Raw genomic sequence first — 15,417 nt, forward strand, 5'->3', positions numbered from 1 at the left:
AAATAGAGGTCCATCGGCGAACCATGAGAGACGATGGACTCTGAAAAACAAACTGAGGGTTCTAGAGGGGAGGGGGGTGGGAGGATGGGTTAGCCTGGTGGTGGGTATTGAGGAGGGCACATTCTGCATGGAGCACTGGGTGTTATGCACAAACAATGAATCATGGAACACTACATCTAAAACTAATGATGTAATGTATGGGGTTTAACATAAGAATTAAAAAAAACCATCTTAGAAACAACAACAACAACAAAAATAGAGGTCCATGGGAAGGAAAGCCTCTAAATAGCATTTTCAACTTACATGTGTGCCTTTTATTGAATATTAAAGTTTTGCTAGGGGCACCTGGGTGGCTCAGTCCATGAAGTGTCTGCCTTCGGCTCAGGTCATGATCCCAGGGTCCTGGGATCTAGTCCTGCTTTGGGCTCTGCTCAGAGGGGAGCCTGCTTCCCCCTCTCCCTCTGCCTGCCACTCACCCTGCTTGTGGTCTCTCTCTGTGTCAAATAAATAAATAAAATCTTTAAAAAAATTAAAAAAATAAAGTTCTGCTGACTACATATCTTTTACACACTCTACTTCTCACTTTTTTCAATCAGTGTTTGTATTAAGTCCCTGTAATACATTTTGATTTGATTCCTGAAATAACCAACCATTGGCATCTGATTTGTTTTCTTTCCAAAATTAGTTACATGATATTTTTTGCGGAAAAAAAATGCAGTATTAAAATTTCATAGCTTAGATAGCAGAAGTGCATAGTGGAAATTCCTGGAAAACTAGATATGACTGAGTGGCATATATGAATTGAAGGATAAGCAAATATTCCATCTCTTGGAAATGTTTATTTCTGAGAGTGGACTTTAAAATTGCATCTGAAGATATGCATCAGAGGCCGAGACGTGCATGAACGTAGAGCTGCTGCTTCTGAAAGATCATTTGGGTTACAACTATGTCACTAACCTGAAATTAAACAAGGATTTTTTTTTTTAACCATATCTTTATAGCCAGGAAAGATTGGATTGGGGAGTCTTCATCTTTTTTTCTTGCTGGTCCTGATGGAGCTTCTCTTTTTTACTTTACTTTCTGGCTATCTTCCAAGAAAGCATGTTCACAGGCGCCTGGGTTGCTCGGTCTGTTAGTAGGCGTCTGCCTTCGGCTCAGGTCATGATCTCAGGGTCCTGGGAGCGAGCCCCACATCGGGCTCCCTGCTCTGCGGGAAGCCTGCTTCTCCCTCTCCCTCTGCCTGCCGCTCTGCCTGCTAGTGTTCTGTCTCTCTCTCTGTCAAATAAATAAACAAAATCTTTAAAAAAAAAAAAAAAAGAAAGAAAAAAGAAAGCATGTTCATGTTGCTCTTTCTTTGCTAGATTTAGTTTGGAGTCACATTTGCACCTGGCAGTCACTGAGTTTCTATTTGTACTGCTCAACATATGAAGCCGTATCCATCCTCCATCCACTCATTCAGTCAGTCAATCATTTATTCATTATTTGTCCATTCATTCCACAAACATTTATTAAGGGAGTTGGATTTCCCAGCATTGAACTAAATGCTGAGCTTATAAAGATAAATAAATTGTCAAAGATAGGACCTTGGGATTTTTTTAATTTCTTTCTTTTCTTTCAAATGTTTTAGAATTTTAGATGGATTATCTACTTTTACTATTTAACATTTTATGTCTCATTTGGCTATGTAATTCCAAACATTACACTTCATATTGACTTATTTTCGTAACTACCTTAAGATTTGAACCTATAAGATATTTAACGTCTCCGAAAGATGGGTATTTAAAGGCTGCCTAACAATGACTGGCTTTGAGTTACATGATCTCATTAAATTCTCACAACACTCAAGTGAAATAGAGACCATTCTTACCCTTATTTATTATCTGCATTATCTCTACTTTATAGATGAGAAGCAGAAATTCGGGGAGGTTAATTAGGACAAAAAGGTGGAAGAAGGAGGAGTTTGCCTTTTTTTCCTGCTTCCCTGTTTGAGCTGAAATATCTCATCTCATCTTCTGTCGTTAGACTGGAACTTACACCATGGGTTCCCCTGCTTCTCAGGCCTTTGAACCTTGGACTGAATTGGGCTAAATTATACCTCCAGCTTTCCCGGGTCTCCAGCTTGCAGACAGCAGATCTTAGGACTTCTCAGCCTACATAATTGTATGAGACAATTCCTCAAAATAAGTCTCCTTTTATATAATAGGTAAAAATATTATTTAATATATGTATAGATTTATTATATAAAATTTATATAATATAAATATATAAATTTAATATATAAAATTATATAAATATATATCTATAAAATTCTGTTCTGTTTCCCTGGAGAACCCTGAACTCTGATTAATACAAATGAACAAAACAGGCACTCAACATAATTTTTTACTTTTGTTGAGTAGAATGAGTGAATGACACATGGGGTATTTTAAAACCATTTAGATAATTTGATAATTCCCTCAAGGTGTAATCTTTATTTGGTCCCAACCTTAGATCTCTTAGTTCTTGTTTCATTATCCTTAGTTTTCCTAGAACCACAAAATCCACCACAAATCTGTTTTCCATAATTTAACAATGAAAACGTGTTTTGAAGTACACTGTTAGAAAAATAGTGTTTCAATACAATGGGAAGCATCTTTATTGTTGTACTTAAGATTCTCTCAGCCAGCCTCAAAGTGGCTTAACATTCCAGATCAAACCTATAACCGTGTTTGTTCAGACTTCAGAACTCAACAGTAACCTCCATGTATCCCACTAATCCAATTCTTTTATTCTTTTATGACAAGAACAATTGAATACAACAGAAAATGGTTAATACCAATGTAGAGAAGATTTGTACAATGATAGATTTTTCCTTAAAAAATCTCTGTGTATTGGGTTTGAAAATAGGAAAAACGGGTCATTTTTCTGTAAGTTGTGATTACCACTGCCAAATCCATGCTCTGTGCAACAAATAGAAACTGTGATGGTTGTGTGAAGTTATAAGGAGAAGAAATAAGTGATTGCACCTAAGTACAGAAATTGTTCCTAAAAAGCAGAAGAAATACATCGGAATCAAACCTTTTAAAAAATAAACATAAGGACAGCCAGAGGATCCCATTTCAGAGATTTAAAAACTTTGTAACCCAATGGGTAATTACATTAGAAAACTAAAAAAGAACAGTAGAACCTGGTAATCACATAAGAATCTATATTCTTACATAGTTTTATGATTTCCAGGCAATCGTGAGTACATCACACCTCTGTAATCCTATCGCTGAAAGTCAAACTATTCTTAGGATGTGCTATAATCTGTCTTTAAAAATAGCTCTATATTAATATTCTAACTGACAAAATTCATACAGAGTTCACCAGAAGGCCTCCCTAAAAATCTCTTGGACTTGAGCAAGGACATTGGCTTAAAATAAAGGTATTCTCCCTCCAGATTTGAGGTTTTTGATATCTGGAGTTGGGCAGTCATCAGGCATCCTTCTACTAGATAGGGAAAAAAGGTTAAACTCATTTTTATTTGACTCTGGTATAAATAAAATGTTTATTATCTGCTTAAAGTTTGTTTTACTCTGTTCCATTTGGTAAAATAGTTGTAGGACTCGGTGTAGTGGGGTTACAGTCTTCCGTGCCCTGCAGCTCTGTCTGGGAAAGCATGAGATCAGGGTCCTGGCTGTGCTTGAGGTCTGCAGAGTGAGGACAAGCAGTGAGAGAGGGATTGCAGCTGTGGCATGAAGCGAACAGGATACACAGCTTTGGGCAATAGGAGAGAGACAGACAGATAGATAGAGATAGAGAGACATAGAGATTGAGAAATAAGGCTGAGCCCATTTAGGAATACCTGAGTTGAAGCCCCTGGCAGGTAGGGTACCAGAAAAAGAGAGTCAGTGTGGGCATCTTTTTTCTTCTACCTGAAACTATTTCTTTCTCCTTGTCTCTCATGTTCTCCCTCCTTCCTCTTCTAAACAGAGGTGCTCTACTCATCCTTTCTTTCCTTCTCTTTCCCTCACTTCCCTTCCCTTTCAGACCATCCCCCGTGGCAAGCCTGTCTAGTCCCATTGCTTCAAGGACCCCATCCATATGGATAGTTACCCAATCTCTACCTCCAGCACATACCTCACTCCTTGGAGATAGCCCTGCATTTTTCTGACTTCTCCATCTGGATCTCAGCAGCCCTTCCAAGTCAGTGTGTCCAAAACCATCTTGAGATAGTTTGTGCAATCCACTTTGCATTATTTCTACAGGTGTGGATGTCTTCTCTTCCCTAGGACCATCAACTCCTTGTAAGATCTGAATCAGATTCATTGTTGGATTCCCTTCAATACCAGGCTTAACGTTCTGCATTTTGATGATGAGTGAATTACTCTAAGTTCAATGTACCCCTAAAAGATAAGTCATAGGGTAGAAATCAAGAGTTCACTTCACATGGAAATGTTTGCCATAGGAATTAGGACTTAAGAGATCCCTTCATGAAAATGATTTACTAAATTCTACTCTTAATAATAATAGCCAGTGTTTATTTTGTTAGTTTCTCTATGCAACAATATCCCTGCACGGCTAATAAAATTGTCTTCATTTTACACATGTAAAAACTGTGGCTCGGAGATGCCACGTAGCTTGCTACAATCACTGAGGTGTAGACTTATTTTGCAGGAGCCCTGACTGTTACAAAGCTCTTCCCATCTCCATTACCCTAGGACGCATACTCAGCCATTCTCACCAAGCTTCTGTTCTGAGAGAATATAGTTCAATTAAGGTTGAATCATTTTTGTGTTTCCAGGAATGAGTATCTGTGCTCTTCTTCAGCATACAGTGAACTCAACCATTGTATATTCTGTCCTCAGAGTTTATAATTTCCATACCTATCAGCAGTCATTTCTCCTATAATTCACATGTTACCTTATGATATTTCACATAAACTTACAATCGATGGCATCTTAAAAGGCAACTGGAAAATTTCTGTGGGATTTTCTTTTGCAGAGTTACTCTTACACTCACATGAAGAGCTTCAAGTTGATGATCCACAAAATCCAGATGAAGTGCCTGTGGATTGTTCATCTTTGTGGTTTAGAAGAAATAGAGCCTGCGATACCCCACATGTTTAGGGAGGCAAACGCATTAGACTCTTTCCAGCAGCACTGTTTACCTGGCCTTCATGAGAAGCTGACTGAAATTAATTTGTAAAGTCACAAATGTTGATAAACACTTCATGAAAGGGAACAAACATGAAATGAGGTGACCTCAGGAGAATAATCATTGATCTCTTTGACGCAAGCTTTTAGAGTAGTGCTGTCTAGTCAACACACAGTGAGAGCCACCTATATAATTTTAAATGTACTTTACTGCCACACTGTAAAAAGTAAAAAGAAACAGGTGAAACTATTTTGGATAATGGGATTTATTTAACTCAATATATCTAAATTACCATTTAACATGTAATCAATATAAAATTATTAATGAGATATTTTACATTCTTTTTTTCATACTGGGTCTTTGAAATCGGGTGTGTATTTCATACTTAACGGACATGTCAATTCCGATCAACCACATTCCAGGTGTTCCACAGCCACACATGGCTAGTGGCTAATTTCAAAACCACTTGACAGTAAAAGAATAGATAGACTAGATTCTATTCTTGTTTCCTGCCCAGAATAACACTTGCCTTCAGTCTCTGGGCTTTGCTCTAACCATTCTCCTTTTCAGCTTTGGGGTCTCTGTGGGATTGCACCAGATTCCAGAAGTCACATAATCAGTAGCTTCCTTCACAGGCCAAGTCACATGAAAATTTGATCCAACTGATGATCAGATCCATCTTGGGACCAGTTTCACATTTCTGTTAAAGTAATAAATGTGACGATATGTTTCCTGACAGTAGTTTTTTAAATGCTAGAAGAACTGGAAAATTTCTATGGGATTTTCTTTTGTCAGAGTTACTCTGACAAAACCGAAAACCTGCTCCAGCATTACCTGAAGATTATGACTGGTAAAAACTTGATGAAGGCATCATGATATTCTAAGCAAGTAAATAATTTTCTTGCAGCAAAATGGGTTGTGGGTTTAGCCTATTCATCACCTAAAAAGCTAACATGTTTTTTGTATGCAGAGGAGTGACTCATTACCACCCTCCACATAATAATTGCACACCTTAAAAGCATTATTAGCTTGCATTATGTGTTTCACACCTATATAATCATTGATATAAAAAGCAAAGGGTCTCAATAGTCCAAAGTCTAAGATTCTTACATGAATCTTATTTTCTCATCTAGAAAAAAGTAGAGACAGTATTTCTCCTGTAATTATTCTAAAGCAGTAGAAAGGCACAAAGAAGAAATGACCCATTATTAGTCTGTGTCTGGTAAACAAAAGAATATGAAGGCCATTCGCTCTGTGTGGAGAAGTGGACTGCATTGGCTGTCCTACCCAAACAGAGGACTCAGACACAAAGCACTCATGCTCGCTAGAGATTCCAGGGCCAGTGGAGGTTTAAGAGGTTCATTTATCATCCAATGAGATGGATTAAAAATGGCAAGAAATTTAAATGTTTTTCCTCCATATGAGGTACTGGTGGTCCATTTCAAAGCGTGGACATTGGCTAAACCCTAGTCAGCTGACCCTCGGCCTTTCTCCTCCTCCTTTCCAACCCTGTAGTCTCTCTTTCAATCTGCTCTTTATATCTGCACACCCCTACTGTTTTGTGGGAATGCATGAAGCATGCTGTTCTCATCCTCTCTTTTCTCTCCTCCTCTCTTTATCATTATTCTTAATAACCATGGTGTCCTGAACGTTCACTTTGTAGAAAACCCAGTACTAGGCATTGTTCGTGTAGCGTCTTATTTAAGCCATCTAACATTTGGTGGTGAACATTTATTTATAGCTCCAGCTGAGGGCAGAGGAAGTGAAGACTCTGAGACGCAACCTATGCAAAGTCAAACAGCTTAGGAAGTGGCAGATTTGGGATATAAACCAAGTGTTGTTTGACTCCAAAGCCTATGTTGGTAACTTTTGTATTACATCACCAGGATCCTCTCCTTCCACTCAATCAGTGCTTTTAAATACATGAATATAAACAATGAAGGAACCCTACAAATACATACAGTGGTTCACTTGGTCTCCTTGGTGCCACTTTGGGACAGCACAGACAGTATGGGGACTAACAGGGATCTCAGACCCAGTCCCAAGAGATGTGTCAGATGGCGAGGAGCACCAACTCTTAGTGTGTTCAGCTCATACGGACGCTGGGGCCTGAAGCACTAGAAGGAGGCAGTGATATCCTCTCATCCATCCGATGAAGACTGTTAGAACCAAGATGACACAGACTTCGTCTAATCCTTCAGCTGTAGGACCTTGACTTTCTACAGGTCCTAAGTAGGAATGAACCATGACTGCAGAATGTTGCCACTAAACAATTTTTAATAGCCCCATAATGCTATTATGCTACTTTAGCAACTGCCCAAAAAAACAGTGACCTAGCCTGGCAACCACTTGTCCTACCTACCTCTTCCGCTTCTCTTCTTCAACTGCTCCCATCGTCTGTCTGTCCTTTCCACTTATTCTCATTCTAGACCTCCACTGGGAGTTCTGCTCCAGCAGAAGCTCTCTAACCATCTATATATCCCTGCCAACATGACTAAAGTTATCCCAACGCTTCTAATGACTCAACCTTACCACTGTCTACCCTTGCCCCTACCGAGCTATGCCTCTGCTCACTTTCATTTCTTGTCTATAATATTTTACATTCCATGTGTGTTCCTCTTCACTGGATGAGATAATATTTAGGGGAAGGTGTGAAAGAATTCACTGCAGTGCATCAAGGCCTTAGAAGGGAAGAAGGAAGATTCCTCCAGGTGTGCTAACTGAAGTCCATCTCCTCTCCCTGCCAATTCTGGAAGAATAGCTCTCTTTATGCTCATCATTTCATTGTTAGTCGTGGCATGCAAAAGAGTACCTATAATGGACAATGGGAAACGATGCGATGCATTTACTTTTTCATTTAGGCACTTTTACTTTTCTAGTCCCACTTTCTGCTGTGCCCCAACTCTTGATGCATGGACTGATGACCCCAAGGGACCCATGTTTCCTCAGAAACGCTCTGCCATCATAGCACCAGCCACCTATGCATGCAACTCCCTATTCCTGAAGTGCTATCTTTCCTCTAGGTTTATTTGATTAATTTATTTTCATGCTTCAAGACCCATCTCAGGTGCCCTCTCTACCAGGTAGCTTTCCCTGGTTAACTGAGGCTGTGAAGTTAACCAATACCCATTTCTTTAAGTAGAGATGCCAATTAACTTGAAATTACCTATGGGTGCACCTATCTTTGTCTTTCGATTGTAAGTTTCTAGATGGCACAGAAGATGTCTTTATTTTTGTACTATCAGAAACTTGAACAGTGCCTAACACACGGTTTGCACTCAATAAATATTTTTTAAATTTTACCTAAACTGCATGCCCTGATCTGTAATCTGTTCCTGAGCATCATATTTCTAACGTAAACTCCCAACTTTTAAAAGACAAGAAATGACATTGTCTAGTAGTTGGTTCAGGCCATCCAAAGGCACAATTTAACTCTATGGTAATTATAATGCTGATAACAGAATACATAACTTATGTCGTTTTTTTTTTTTAACCTTATCCTTTCATATGAGAAATGTATATCAAATCCCTTTTATTTTTGCCACTAGCCAGGGTGACACAATGAAGGAGGGAATGGAACCTTCGCCTTCTTAGACCCTAGAATTTAACTGGAGACAGATAATTAAACAAGCAATTGCCACACAGTATGGAAAGTTCTAAGTGTTGGGATTGCGCCCAGCAGGGCACCTAAATCAAGATAAGTTAATATCCTGCTATAAAAATTGGCAACTTGGAATAGAAAACGGCATATTTACTATAGTCAAGCTGTTTGACTGGGGTTGAAAATTCTGGCTCATTCATTTAATTATGAGCTTAGGAAAACTTCTTAATCACTCTGAGCATCAATTTCTAACTTTGCAAAGTCCACCTTATAAATTGGTTGTTAGGTAAAATAATTTGTATTTATAATTAGGAAGCAAACAACCAATTTGAGTTCAAAAATAGGTATTTCCAATCTTGTAAATGTGGAGGTCTTGGCATCGGTGTTTGCTCCAAAAGAAATTGAACTAGATATCCCAAAAAGATCTAGACTAGCTGTACTCTTAATCTTTGGATGGAACTAGAACAGAGTCAATTCAATGACTTTTCTCATTTTCTCACATACGTCTCCAATAAAAAAAATAGTCTTAGTTCAGGAAGTAACATATCCAGTTTCATTTGTAGTCAAACTACATCTAAAATTAAAACATTTCCCCCCTCTCAATTTAGGCTTATTGCAACATGCAGTGTAGAAAGAGGTATGGTAAGATGCTTCTCTCTTTGCCCATATATCGATGTTTCTCTTCCTGCAGGTGTTCTGACCTTGGGTTAGTACAGATGTGGGGATCTAGGACTGGTGCTCTCTGGGCCCAGGAGGTATTTAGGGCTGGCATGTTTCTCTCATGAGGTGCCTTGAGGAGAAGCTCTACTTTACTGGATATCTATCAACTTCAATTCCTCTGAGCTATGAAAAGGCATCTTTCTCTAGCTTGTTTCTAGCTTGACTTATTCTTAACTTCGAAGAATCCAGTAGCTACACCTACTGATTCTTTTTATGAAAATTACCCTGCTTTCCTAAGTGGTTCCTCTTGGCAGGATCCAAGTAATCCCATCCTTGTCTTGCACCTAGCCCACATCATGCGCTTGGTATACACTCATGTATGCTTTATTTCAACACCTCCTGTATGACCAGAATAACCATCTCTTCCTTCACTCTGAATTTATAAATATGACATCAGTCCACTGTATCACACACATTCTTAGAAATACACATCAAGCTCTCTTGTCATGTTAGAGCTCTTTTCTTTAGGGTTTAGTTGAATGAAAAAATCTTCCCCTCTTCCACGAAATAGGGAGTAGACTCAGCACATCAATACTCTCTTAAAAATGCTTTCCTATTGGGGTACCTGGGTGGCTCAGATGGTTAAGTGTCTGCCTTCCTCTCAGGTCATGATCCCAGGGTCCTGGGACCTGGGTAGAGGGAGCTTCTCCCTCTACTGCTCCCCCTGCTTGTGCTCTCTCTCTCTGTCAAATAAATAAATAAAATCTTGAAAAAAGTGCTCTCTTATTGTCCAGCTCCTAACCTTATATCCTTAAGGTATGAGAGAAGTTTAAACCAGTTACATTCACCTCCTTTGCAGATACTGCAGAATGGTTTCACATCTTATTTTTAAAAGAATGTGGCACCTATTGCTTGCTCAAAACTGAGACTAAAATATCTCTATTTTTCATATCTATTACACATCTATTACATATGTTCAGAGCAGATTGAATTGATAAGGAAAAGCAATTAGAGAAAAGGAATTATTTAGTTATAGAAGTAAAGTTCACCAGGAAGATATAACAATTCTAAACATGAATATTTCTAATAGTGCAATCTCAAAATATAAAGCAAATAGTTAAAACAATTAAAAGTAGAAACTGATAAATCTGTGGTTACACTAGGCAATTTTTACATATCTTTCTGAGTAATTGATAGGTTATGAGTCCAAAAATGTCTATAGGGATATAGAATATGTAAACACAATTAAAAATTCAATATGCTGGAAATATGGAGAATGCTAAACCCAGAAATTATTCTCCTTAAAAACACATTGCTAATGTTTAAAAGTTGACCATGTTACTACTCATAAAACCAGTTACAATAAATACCAAAGAATCAAAATTATGCAAAATATACACTCTGATGAAATTGCAATTCAGATAATGATAAAGCAACTATTAAGTTATATATATTTGGGGATTTAAATATACTTCTAAATAACTCATAAATTGAAAAAGAAATTCTAATAGAAATCAGAACATATGCAGAATCAAATGATACTAGTATCCAAAATACCATGGGCCAAGCGTTAAAAAACTAACTTTACAACCTAAAAAGCTACACAGAGTAATCCAAATGATAGAAAAAGATGAAATGTTTCCTAAATGATTTTATTAACATAATCTTGAAACCAAAACCAGAAATTGACACTTTGAGGAAAGTGAGGAAAGAAGTTTAGAGGCTAATCTCTCTCATGAACGCCCCAAACAGAATACTAGCTTATAAAAGTATAAAATAAGTTACAACCAAACTGAGTTTATTTATACTAAAAATGCAAGTATAGTTTACACTGAAAAGCGTTCATTGAATGGATGCATTCACTCCTTTAATAGATTAAAGGTTAACCAAGGAATGGATGAAGGGGATCAAAAGATAAAAAGAAAAGAAATGTGGCTAATGTAAAACAGACAGAAATTTTGAATGACATTCAAATACTGGCTCTCTCTCTCTCTATATATATGTATATATATATATGCTCATATATATGAAATAGGTATATAATATACACAAAAACATTGATGCATACTTACAATTTCTAAAATAAAAATACCATATCTTAAAAAAATTAAAATCATATTATTTTAAGAAAAACAGAAAAGCATTTGATAAAATTCAACATTTTAAATGATAATAACTTAACCAACTAAAACATAGAAATTTTTTTAAAAAGAAAGACAAATTATGGTAAATACCCTTCCAGATTGCAAGACCTGTGAAAATACGGCATTTAAAACAAGTGGTACCCAAATGGGGGAAGAAACAATAGACTAGTGGAACAGAATGAAGAACTGAACTAAATGACCATTGGCATATGACAATTTTTGAGGCAGTATTGGAGATCTGAGGAGAATAATAAACTATTTAATAAATGATGTTTGGAATTTGGGTTTTCCAAAAAGAGATAAAGTAAAATTAGAGTACTACTCTAATATGAATCATAAGAAATCTATTGTAGGTGGATTAAAATCTATATGTGAAAAGCACAACTCAAAAGTTTTAGAAGAAAATATGGTAGAAAACGTTTATAATATTTTATATCTATTTTAAACAAAATATAAAGAGAAAACATAACTAGAAAAATTTATTGATGATATTGCATTAAAATAAAAACTTTTGTGCTTCAAAATACATAATTTTCAAAAAAAGGGAAAAAGTAAACCCCTAGTCTAAGAGAAGTTATGTGCAATATATTTAATCAACAAAGGGTTCATACCCAGAAATATAAAGAACACACAAAAATCAATAAGCAAAAGAAAAAAAAAAACTAAGAAATAAGCAAAAAATATGAATGGGAAACTCAATAGAAGGGAGACTCAAGTAGCTAATAAACATAAAAATATATTCAGTTAAATAATAGTATGGTACCATTTCACATCTATGACACTGATAAATAATAAAAGATTTGAGAAATGCTGAGGACTGGTTTGGTTTCTAGAAGATCCAATAAATCACCCTTGTGTACTCTGCTATACTTAGTCGATAAACTCAGTATTCAAGAAGATGGAAAAGAAAATACTGCCTTTATGGGTGATTGTGGGAGATTGAATTATAATTTCCCAATTATTTGCTTCTTCCTTATGACAGGATTATATGTTCCTGTTGATTGTTAAATGAGCTCTTACATCGTGTGGGAAGAGTATACGTCCGTACCTTACTGACTTTGGGCACAGGCCTAGGGCATGCTTTGACTAATGGGATGGAAGCAGATGTGATATTTGTTATTTTTGAGAAGAAGCTTAAGTTGAATTGTGTAGTTTGCCCTCACCTGTTAGAACAGCATGTGTCGGATAAGGGTTACTACAACTGCCTGAGTCTCTGCACTAAGAAGACACATGGAGCCAACAGCCCCGAGTCAAGCGCAGCAGAGCTAAGCCAAGGTACCACTGGCCTGCTTCTCTTATGTAACATGAGCAAGAAATAAATATTTGTGGTTGTTAACCACTGATATATTGGCATTGTTTGGTGCCACAGAAAAAGCCACCTAATACACTGATAAAGCTGAATGGTATTCTCCAATGCGACCTAGTGTTCAAGCTATCCTTCACCAACCAGGCAGCTCAGGCCACCTTCTTGGGGAGGGACAAAGAATAACTGGCCAGCTGTGCCCAGGCAAATCCCTTCTCGTGGAAACCAGAAAAGTTAGGAACAAATAGTCATCCATAACATACCCTAATCATGGCTATTCTACTTGGGGAAATAAGGGAGCAATCTGGTAGGGCAGTCCTCTTTCCATCTTCATGGGGTCTCTTCCTCAATACCAACCATTCTTCCTTTGTGTATTCTCCCCAAAACCTCCATAGTCAGTGTTGAACTGACTCAGAGCAATCACTAATTAAATTAACTTCAATGTTATGTCCTGCCTGGCAGTATCTTTACCCTTTTTTCTATTTTGTATCCCAAATTATGCCAATCATGTTGTCCAATATAGATTATTAATCAATTAATGAATAAGAATTGAGATATTCTATTAATAAAATGTCACCCCAAATTTAAATGTCCAAAATTTGAATATAACTCTTCCTTTTTTCTGTCAAATTCTGAGGGAGAAACTCAAGTTCAAAATTATAGTTTCAAAGACTTGTATGTCCAAAACAATGAAAACCAGAACTCAGGTTACACTGCCTTTTGATTTAAATATGAAAATAAAGTTCGAATTTTCTTTCTTCTATCACTGCTAATATAGTGGGATTCTTATTATACTTGATTCAAAGATCAGCCAGGTGGTTGGCTCTTCATGCCATAGATTCAGCCCGGCAGACCTAATAACAGAGTTCTCAACTACACACTTACTAGCCTTTTTCAGCAAGTGGAGTCAGGCTACTCAGTCAGCCACTCCCTGGTGAATGGCATCAAGCTATAAGGATGAGCCATTAAGTGGGGTATTATTGCTTTTAGTGAGGAGGTCATCCCCCCTCACTTCCTTCTAGAATCACTATCCTTCCTCCTTTGCCCGGTTTGAATGAGGAATGAGTCTATCATCTCCAGCTGGAGGTGCTACCATCCCAAGGCAATGTCTGCAGCCTTATTCTCTGGAAGGTGCTAAGCCAGCTCACACATAGTCCATGCTCAATGCCTTGGAAACACCAGGTGTCAGCTTCCAGATTAAAGATCTGGCTAGAGACTCCTGGGAAATTGTTATGTAAAATGTCACAGCACAAGCAAAATGAGCCAGAAGATATTTGTGTTCAAGAATAAGATTATGTTCAAACAATCACCTCTAACTCCAGATCCTGATTCGTATGTTCTAGCATCTAATCTTCAATTTTAGTGTATTACCTAAACAGAGTCTTCCCTCAACCCAGGGTCAAATTCCTTTGGGTAGAATTCCTGAATCATATCATTTAGGTGCTCCCTCAATATTCCTCTGCTCTTCCCTAGTGCCCATGGTCTCTTCTAAGCCCCACATAGGCTCTTAAGAGAGTTATTTTGGCAAGGAACCACTCTGTATCATTTTCACCATGCACTAATTAGTATATTCTCAATTTTTTTCTAGTCATCTCAGTGCTGCCACTAATCAAATATTAAATAAGCCAAGTGTGTATCCCTCTTGCTGTGTCCTGCAGACTGTTTAATGTTTATCAGCATTTTTGCTTGCCCCATAATAGCTAGATATTTTCAGAATTACAGCTACAATTTTTCCTTTGGTTAGGGAGTTAAGAACATTATCTGAAAATCTGGATCTCCAGTGACCTCGGTTAGGCTAGTTCTCTATATACCAAAGAACACAGTTTTTACCATAAGCCCTTAAGTCAGCAGTCATAGATTGGACAATACCAGAGTTTATGATATTCAATAAATTTACTCTTAGTACACTGATGGGCACAAGGATGAGATATCCTCTGATCTATGTATGCACCTGTGTATGTATGTATATATTATGTATGTACGTATGTATGTATATATGTATCCATCTATGTATCTATGTATCTATCTATCAATCATATATCTATCATCTATCTATCTAATGGTGGGCTGACTTGCAATAGAACAGTCTTGGAAATTAGTTACTCCTCAGGCTTGGGTACCACTCTACTTTCTCTGAAAGTGACATTATATAAGATGGTCAGGCTGTCACTGCAAAGTTGGGCTACACTAGAGAAATATATCCATCATATCCATCAAATCATTGGTATTTAGGTGTATAGCCAGAAGCTAGAAAGATCCATAAATTGTCGAGTTCATCCTGACACTTTATCTTCAGTGCACAATTACAGTTCTTTAGATCACAAATTCAGTCTCCTAAAGATACAGTTTTCAAATTGAAATAGGTAAAAATTTGCATCCTAGATTCCAATGATTGTTCCTTCAAAAAACTCATATGTTAAGTATGTACTTAGTCCCCAAATTTCCCACAACACTTGAAGGAGTTCTGAAGTTTTCACATTTTCCTACTGCCTTCAAGAAGTACCAGTTGTCCCAGCATTTCACAGGGCCAATTTTCCAGACATCTGTTTCTCTCAGTCTCTAGAATGTAGACAATAGGATGATTTAAAAAA

At 37.3% G+C, this 15,417-nt stretch overlaps 1 pseudogene; it reads right to left on the reverse strand.

Annotated features, from left to right (window-relative positions):
• LOC123848918 (U1 small nuclear ribonucleoprotein C-like) overlaps positions 1-7,512 on the reverse strand; it is a 36,885-nt pseudogene extending 29,373 nt beyond the window's left edge.
• Positions 7,513-15,417: the final 7,905 nt, after the last annotated feature.

The sequence above is a fragment of the Mirounga angustirostris genome, unplaced genomic scaffold (assembly GCF_029215605.1).
Source record: "Mirounga angustirostris isolate CCGP_5_RB_7025 unplaced genomic scaffold, mMirAng1.0.hap1 SCAF_2, whole genome shotgun sequence".
NCBI lineage: Eukaryota > Metazoa > Chordata > Mammalia > Carnivora > Phocidae > Mirounga > Mirounga angustirostris.